We start from the raw sequence: 6,495 nt of genomic DNA, 5'->3' as shown, positions 1-6,495 counted from the left end.
TGAGTTTATGGAATAGTTTCAGTATGCTGTTAGCAGTTTTGATAATAAGTTATTCCATCCCCAAACAAAACTGAGACAATATGAAGACTTTCAGAAAAAAAAATCAATGCTAGGAATTGAGAGAAGGAGGGGGCGATTTTGGAAAAAAAAAACAGCTATATATTAAAGGGAAATTGCTGAGTTCAAGAAAAGAGACTGAATCTGGTTTATCTTTTCATTTTTATTTTACTAAGAATGCACATTAACAATACACTATTTCGAGGTGTTTCATGGTATTGGTACTTTTGTCTTGCTGTCTTCTCTCTACGTAACCTGATGAAGTTAATTCATTTCTCAGTTTCAGCTGAGATTTGAAAGATGCAACTAAAATTATTAGATTGAAATGAAATGTTTTATAATCTAAGGTGTTTATGCAGTTTGTATAGTGAATGGGACTAAATGCAACTTAAAATCTTGATTCTGGAAGAAAGCCCAATTAAAAAAAGAATGATTCGAGGAGTGCCTCAGAATTAATGCAAGAGCTGTTCACTATAGCCTGCTCTTATTCCACTATGGAGAGTCTGCTTTTCTACTATGATAGTCCCAATGTTCAGGCAGGACATGCACTTCTTTATTTTTGATAGCTATCTCCATTTCCGTAAAACAGTTAACTTGGAGGTACCCTGAGCTCACTCTTAAGTATCAAAGGATATATTTCTTAGGTGTTTAAACTCAATGGAATTAAATGGTGAAAAATGCTCTAAAGGTGCTGTAAAAGATAGAAGCTGGCATGTTTAAAGATATATTATGTGCTAGTATTGCATGTTACAGTGCACCAGCCAATGCTACCTCAAACATGGTCACCACCATCTGTTAATTAATATAAACAGATATTCAGTCATTTTAGTGTAGTGGTGTAGCTAACAATAATTATTGGCTTTCTGTATCAAGCATACACTGTTTTTTGAGAATCCTTTGGGAAGAGAATTGTAGGTTCATGCAGTGTACAGAGTCCCCTAGGACTGCATTTATTTTGTTTTCAAAGTGACCGATTACTGCAGTGTCCTGCCATCAACTCCCAATACTGTGAGCAAGGTTATAGAAAAGATTGTTTATAGATAGCAGAGAAAGTGGCCTGCATCAAATTAAATACCTTGTAACTCATATTAGGAATTTTATTCATAAAGTGAAAAGCCACAGCAATAAATTATGTGATGCCGTTTTGTAGTAATGTAGGAACAGTTGCTTTGTGCCCTCATATGAGTCATGTATATGTACCCATACGCATATGTTCACATACATACACTTTAGTTTGTCTGTAAAACAGTAATATGGCTGCAGATTTCCTGGAAATGTCATAATGACTTGTCTATGAAATACTGAGAAAAGTCCTATATAAATGCTAAGTACATATTTATTAACATTAGAAGCATTGTATGTTTTTTGAATCTAAATGTTATATTATTACTAGTGAAAGTAGAAATCAAAATATGAACTGATAATTGAGCCAATTAACACAATTTACAAAATGAGAGAAAATTGAAAACTCATGCTGTGTAGTTAATTTTAGTATGATTAGTAACAGTTATACTCAATGTCCCAAATACTCACTGCATACTTGTACCAGATAATTTACCTTTGTTTTGACTGACAAAAATAATTGATTGGCAAAGTGTTTCCTAAGGGAGTCCTGCTCAATTCAGACAACATCCCGTGTTCCCCTTTTTGTTTCATACCTAGATATTTGTGGACTAGCAGGCTATTGCATCACCCAAACTTCTCATCTATTTCTTACCCTTAAGAAGCTCATAAGAGTTAGTTGTCCTTTTAAATAGAAACTCTCACAAACATGAAATAAGTTGTAGGCATGAAGTAATGTAAGCAATTTCACCTTATATTAGAAATCTTTATATTGGACATTTTTCAAGATAAGTGTCTGCAAAGATTCAACTAAATTCTTAAGTAATAGGAAACATCAGATACAGATAATGAGTCAAAACAGTACATTAAGGCACATCTTCCATCTGTGTGTGATTGACAAAACTGAACTTTGACGGACTTGAGATCTGTGTTGGGATTCCTGCTACTGTTTCAGTTACCATGAAGTTAAGTTACATCACATTCTGCAGGGTTTGGAAATGACTGCTTTGTGTGTGTTCAGAAACATCTTCTACTGTGTGTTGTACAGGCACAGCTTACCCAGCTGTTATATGAAGTATTCAGAGCTACAGACACCATCTGGGAACTCTGGATGGATGAAACATAGCTCTCACAAGTAATAGCATTGGAAACTCTTCTGCATTTCTCTACTGACACTGAGGGTAGAGATGGTAAAAGGGTTTTCATCTCAAGGCTCCATGTGCTGCTCTGTTCAAGAACAGTTAACAGGATGGCTTCTGTATTGCAGCTACTATAACACAGAATGCTCACTCAGTTACTAGCCTCCTGGTACTTTTGATTTAGTTTTGCAATGAATAATGTGTGTATGTGCCAGTAAACTATGTAAATATTGTGTAACTTGCACTTAAAAAGGAACACTGTCTATTCATTTACACTTTAAGGCTTAAGGCTATAAATTTATTTTTGTCAGGTCTATAGGTTTTTGTTATATGTTTACAGTTACATATTTAAAAAAACGGTATCAGTGGAAACATTTCCAAAGGTATTGTTACTTTGTGAGGAGACAAGGTTGCACTTAGAGCTCTTCACTAAGTTATGCTGCAAAGTGAAACTGGTGGGTTCCCTGGTGGGTGCTGAACTGGGAGAAATGGATAGCAATGTAATTAGTGCAACCTAGGTTTAAAAACAGGAAAACGTAGTAGCTGTCTGATAATTTAAGGTGATTTTAATAACAAAAAAATCTGTCAACACGATGTGATGCAAACTGACATTTTCCAGGAGACAAGAGGCTTTTCTTTTCAGCGCGAGAGTTTTTTCCCCTTCTCTTTCTCCACCCCCGCAACCATCCAGTGGCTGTGGGACTCGCCAGGCAGCGAGCCCTTCCACTGCTGCGCTCGAGCAATGTAAAATGAATTTGCCCTTTGTAAGGAGAGGAGGCGGCAGCAGCGCCGCCCTGAGCTGCAGGCGCCCGGGTGCGCCGCCGGCAGCGGCCTCGGCGGCGCAGCAAGCCCGCGGCTCTGACCGGCCGCGGTGCCGCCGCTTGCCGGCCTCCTCCCCGGCCCGGAGGGAAGGAAGGAGCGATCGCGGACGAGGGGCTCCCAGCAGCTTCGCCGCCAGATACTGCCGCCTCCTCGGTGCCAGCGGAGCCCCGGGCGCCGCCGCCGGGAGGAAGTCGCCGCCAGGCGTGAAACGCCGCGGCCCCGCCCGCCCGAGCGCGGGGGGCGAGGGCAGAGGTAGGCACGGAGAAGCGGGGGCGCGGTGCTGCGGCGCCTCCCGCGCTCGGCGCCGGGCACCTGCGGGCGCCTGCGGCGGGCGGCCGGGCTCGCCCCTCGCCTGCGCCTCTCTGCCGAGCAGCCGGTGATTGCTGGCTCCGAGCACGTGTGCAAATTGCCTTATCTTGGGCAAAAGGGGGGAACTTCTCCCGGCTTTGGAAGCTTCTGGCTTTTGATGGATGAAACTGCTGGCGAGTGCAGGCTTGCTCGAGGGCTTCCTCTGTTTTCTTAAAAAGTACAGTGGTGCGGCAGTTTTATTCACAGTGGGGTTTTCATTTCACGTGCTTATAAAAATAGTATTTTAAAGCCTAGCTAAGGTTTTAATTTCTTTATCGAACATTTACTTAAACATATACTCTATGCAATGTTAACAGGTGTCTTAAAGTATTTTCCATGTACCTTTTCTCTGTCGTGCTTTGCCATGGGTGAGGTGTAAGTGCAACCCCTCCAAAAGCTTCTGAGCCATGAAGAGCTTATACTGTGAATAACCTCCTGACTTTTCAGATTTGGGCCCTTAATATATATTCTGAAATACATAAACCAGAGAAAGAAATATTAAGTCTCCAAGTGGCCACAGCCCGAAGTTGGAAAATATTTAATATGTTAAAAATTAAATCCTAACTGAAATTGTTTAGAGGTTAAGCATGCACGTTGTATTCAAGCTACTTAAGAATACCAGAGCCTGCCTCGTGAATTCTCCTCTATGAATCACGTCTTATTTTTAAATGAATGGAATTTCACACTGAAAATATTTGTGGCATATTACAGTAGTATCCATGGCCTGGCTTAGGCTGACAAAATCTAGAAAATTCATCAAGGAAGCAAATAACTTATCCTTATTTTACTTCTCTATAATAGGTCTCTAGACTCTTTTCTCCTTACAAATTATTGACCAAACCAAACAATGGTTTGACCCTTCCAAGACATTAGGTTCAATGAAGTGATTGCCAGGCAGCCAAGTTTTGCTCTTAGTTGCTTTAGACTTTACACCATTGCAACTCCATTTGCTCCAGTGCTGTTATTCTAGATTTACATTTTATTTTACGTGACTAACTGGATACAGAATTTGTTCAACAGCTTCTGTTGTATTTCATGAATTTTGTCAGTTCAAGCCTGACTTTCAATACAGGATTTGTATGTAAATTGGATAATGTACAATATGACTGATTGTGCTCTTTAATAGGACTTGCAATATTAGATAGAAGTGTAGAGGTAGCACATGTTTTTAGCAGAGGCAAGAAACCACAATACTGTTTTGTGTGGCTAAAAGCTATAAGCATTTAGTTCTGATGACTTTTTTAGTGGAAATTCTGGTATGACAGAGATAAAAGCTTTAGGGAAACTATTTTATGTGCACACATAAATAGCCTTGGAAAATCAAGATGAGAAAGACTTTTTTTTTTTTTTTTTTTTTTTTTTTTTTTTTTTTACTTTAAAAGATATTGAAGAATTCAAGCAATGATATTCTGAAACAGAGACAACTTAAACATAGTGAAACTCATATTTTCCTCCCTGGTGGCTGGACCTCAGACAGATTTCTGTATATAGCTTCCCCTGAGTGTGAGAGGGGCTCTACCATGACCTAGGACCCCAAAGGAAGTTATAGGCCTGTAGAGAGCTGTCATGATTTAGCATGGGCCAGAGGTTTTACTATTTCATAAGCCAGATTCTTGGGTCGATCCTGTTCTGTCTTAATGGATCTTTAGGGGGATGTGCACACAGTGTGTGCAGTATAGTAAGAACCTAGGAAGGCATATTTTAAATTATTGAGGTCTGTTAAGGGAAAATGCCCCTTTTTTATTATGTACAGAAATTTGACATCTGAGTGGTTAGAAATGGGCTGACAAAGTTACTTATGTGCTAATTCGCTACTTTAAGTGGAAGCAATGAGATAAAGTTTATCTGAGGTATTGCTTTTGCTGGCAGTATTTTTATTTTGGAGAAGAAATGTTTTAAGACTTAATTGTGAATGTGAGACTTAAAGAACTGTTTGTCCTGTGAAGGCAAAGGTATGATAAATATTCTGAAGTCTGCTGAGCTGGAGCCCTCACTTCATTTCTGATGTTATATAAAGGTAAAAAGTCTGCCATCATCACTTCTGTCACTACATTTCTTCACTGTGTTTCTTCTTCATTTGTATTTTTTCCAGCTAAATTTCAACTGATTTATCTCCTTTAAAGTTTGAAACATGTTAACTTGCTTTGACATGCTAGAAAGCATCGATTACATAATTGTAAGACACACATACGATAATAATTAAGAACAAGAGTAAAAGAAAGGGTCTATTTAGGCTAACAGAGAGAACTGAATCACTTGCTGCTTCCTCTGGTGGCCCATAATTTTGAAAAGTGCCATTATATAGGGCACTCAAACAAGGTCCACTTATGGAAAATTTTGGAAGCTGTGAAACTAAGCTTTCCTGATTAGCAGCTGTGGAGATAGATTCTGTGGATGTGGACAAAGATTTTTGCTTAATAGAAGGAAAATAAAGACTACATCTCAGTATTTACCAGCTAAAGCAATCCGGCTTACAGGAATGTTAGGAGGTAAGATAAGAGCCCACCTGATGTCTTACCATGAGGAAGATTTCTCTCACAACAAACAAATGAAATGTGAGGTTATTTTAGCACTTTAGCACTTTCCTGAAATACATCACATTAAAAAAGTACATTTGTGGGTAGTAGGTTAAGCCTTTTTCAGAAAATTTACAAGCCAACTAGTCAATATTCCTCTCTTGCTTTTATATATACATATATATATATATGATGGATGATTTATCAGGAGATAATTTTAGTGATACCCACTCCTGCTCCCAGGATAGTTCTGCTGTTTATGGAGCAGCAGTCCCACTATACTTTACAGCTGGACATGTAAAAATGAAATAATACCAGTTTTCATTTGCCTTGATATACCAGGTTGTGAACTGTTGCAGAAAGCTAAAGGACAGGTAACCATACATATATTAGTTGTACATATATCCAGTGTAAGCAATCCCACTGGATGACTTTTCACTTTCAGATACTCCTTTCTGTATATGGGAACATGTATGTATTTTATTATGCACGTTTTGCTGGCAAAAATGTGACAAAACTATTTGCTTCAATCTCTAAGAATGACTGAGAAG

At 39.0% G+C, this 6,495-nt stretch overlaps 1 protein-coding gene across 1 annotated transcript in view; it reads left to right on the top strand.

Moving 5' to 3' along the window:
- The first annotated feature begins 3,195 nt into the window (after positions 1-3,195).
- The window catches only part of RNF144B (ring finger protein 144B), an 85,630-nt gene continuing 82,330 nt past the window's right edge, over positions 3,196-6,495 (top strand). Inside the window, exon 1 of the mRNA XM_062568039.1 lies at positions 3,196-3,332. The gene's annotated coding sequence lies outside the window, so the exon portion shown is untranslated. The remainder of the gene's footprint in view (positions 3,333-6,495) is intronic.

This window comes from Rhea pennata, chromosome 2 (assembly GCF_028389875.1).
Source record: "Rhea pennata isolate bPtePen1 chromosome 2, bPtePen1.pri, whole genome shotgun sequence".
Classification (NCBI taxonomy): Eukaryota; Metazoa; Chordata; class Aves; order Rheiformes; family Rheidae; genus Rhea; species Rhea pennata.
This window is presented reverse-complemented; position numbering and strand designations above follow the sequence as displayed.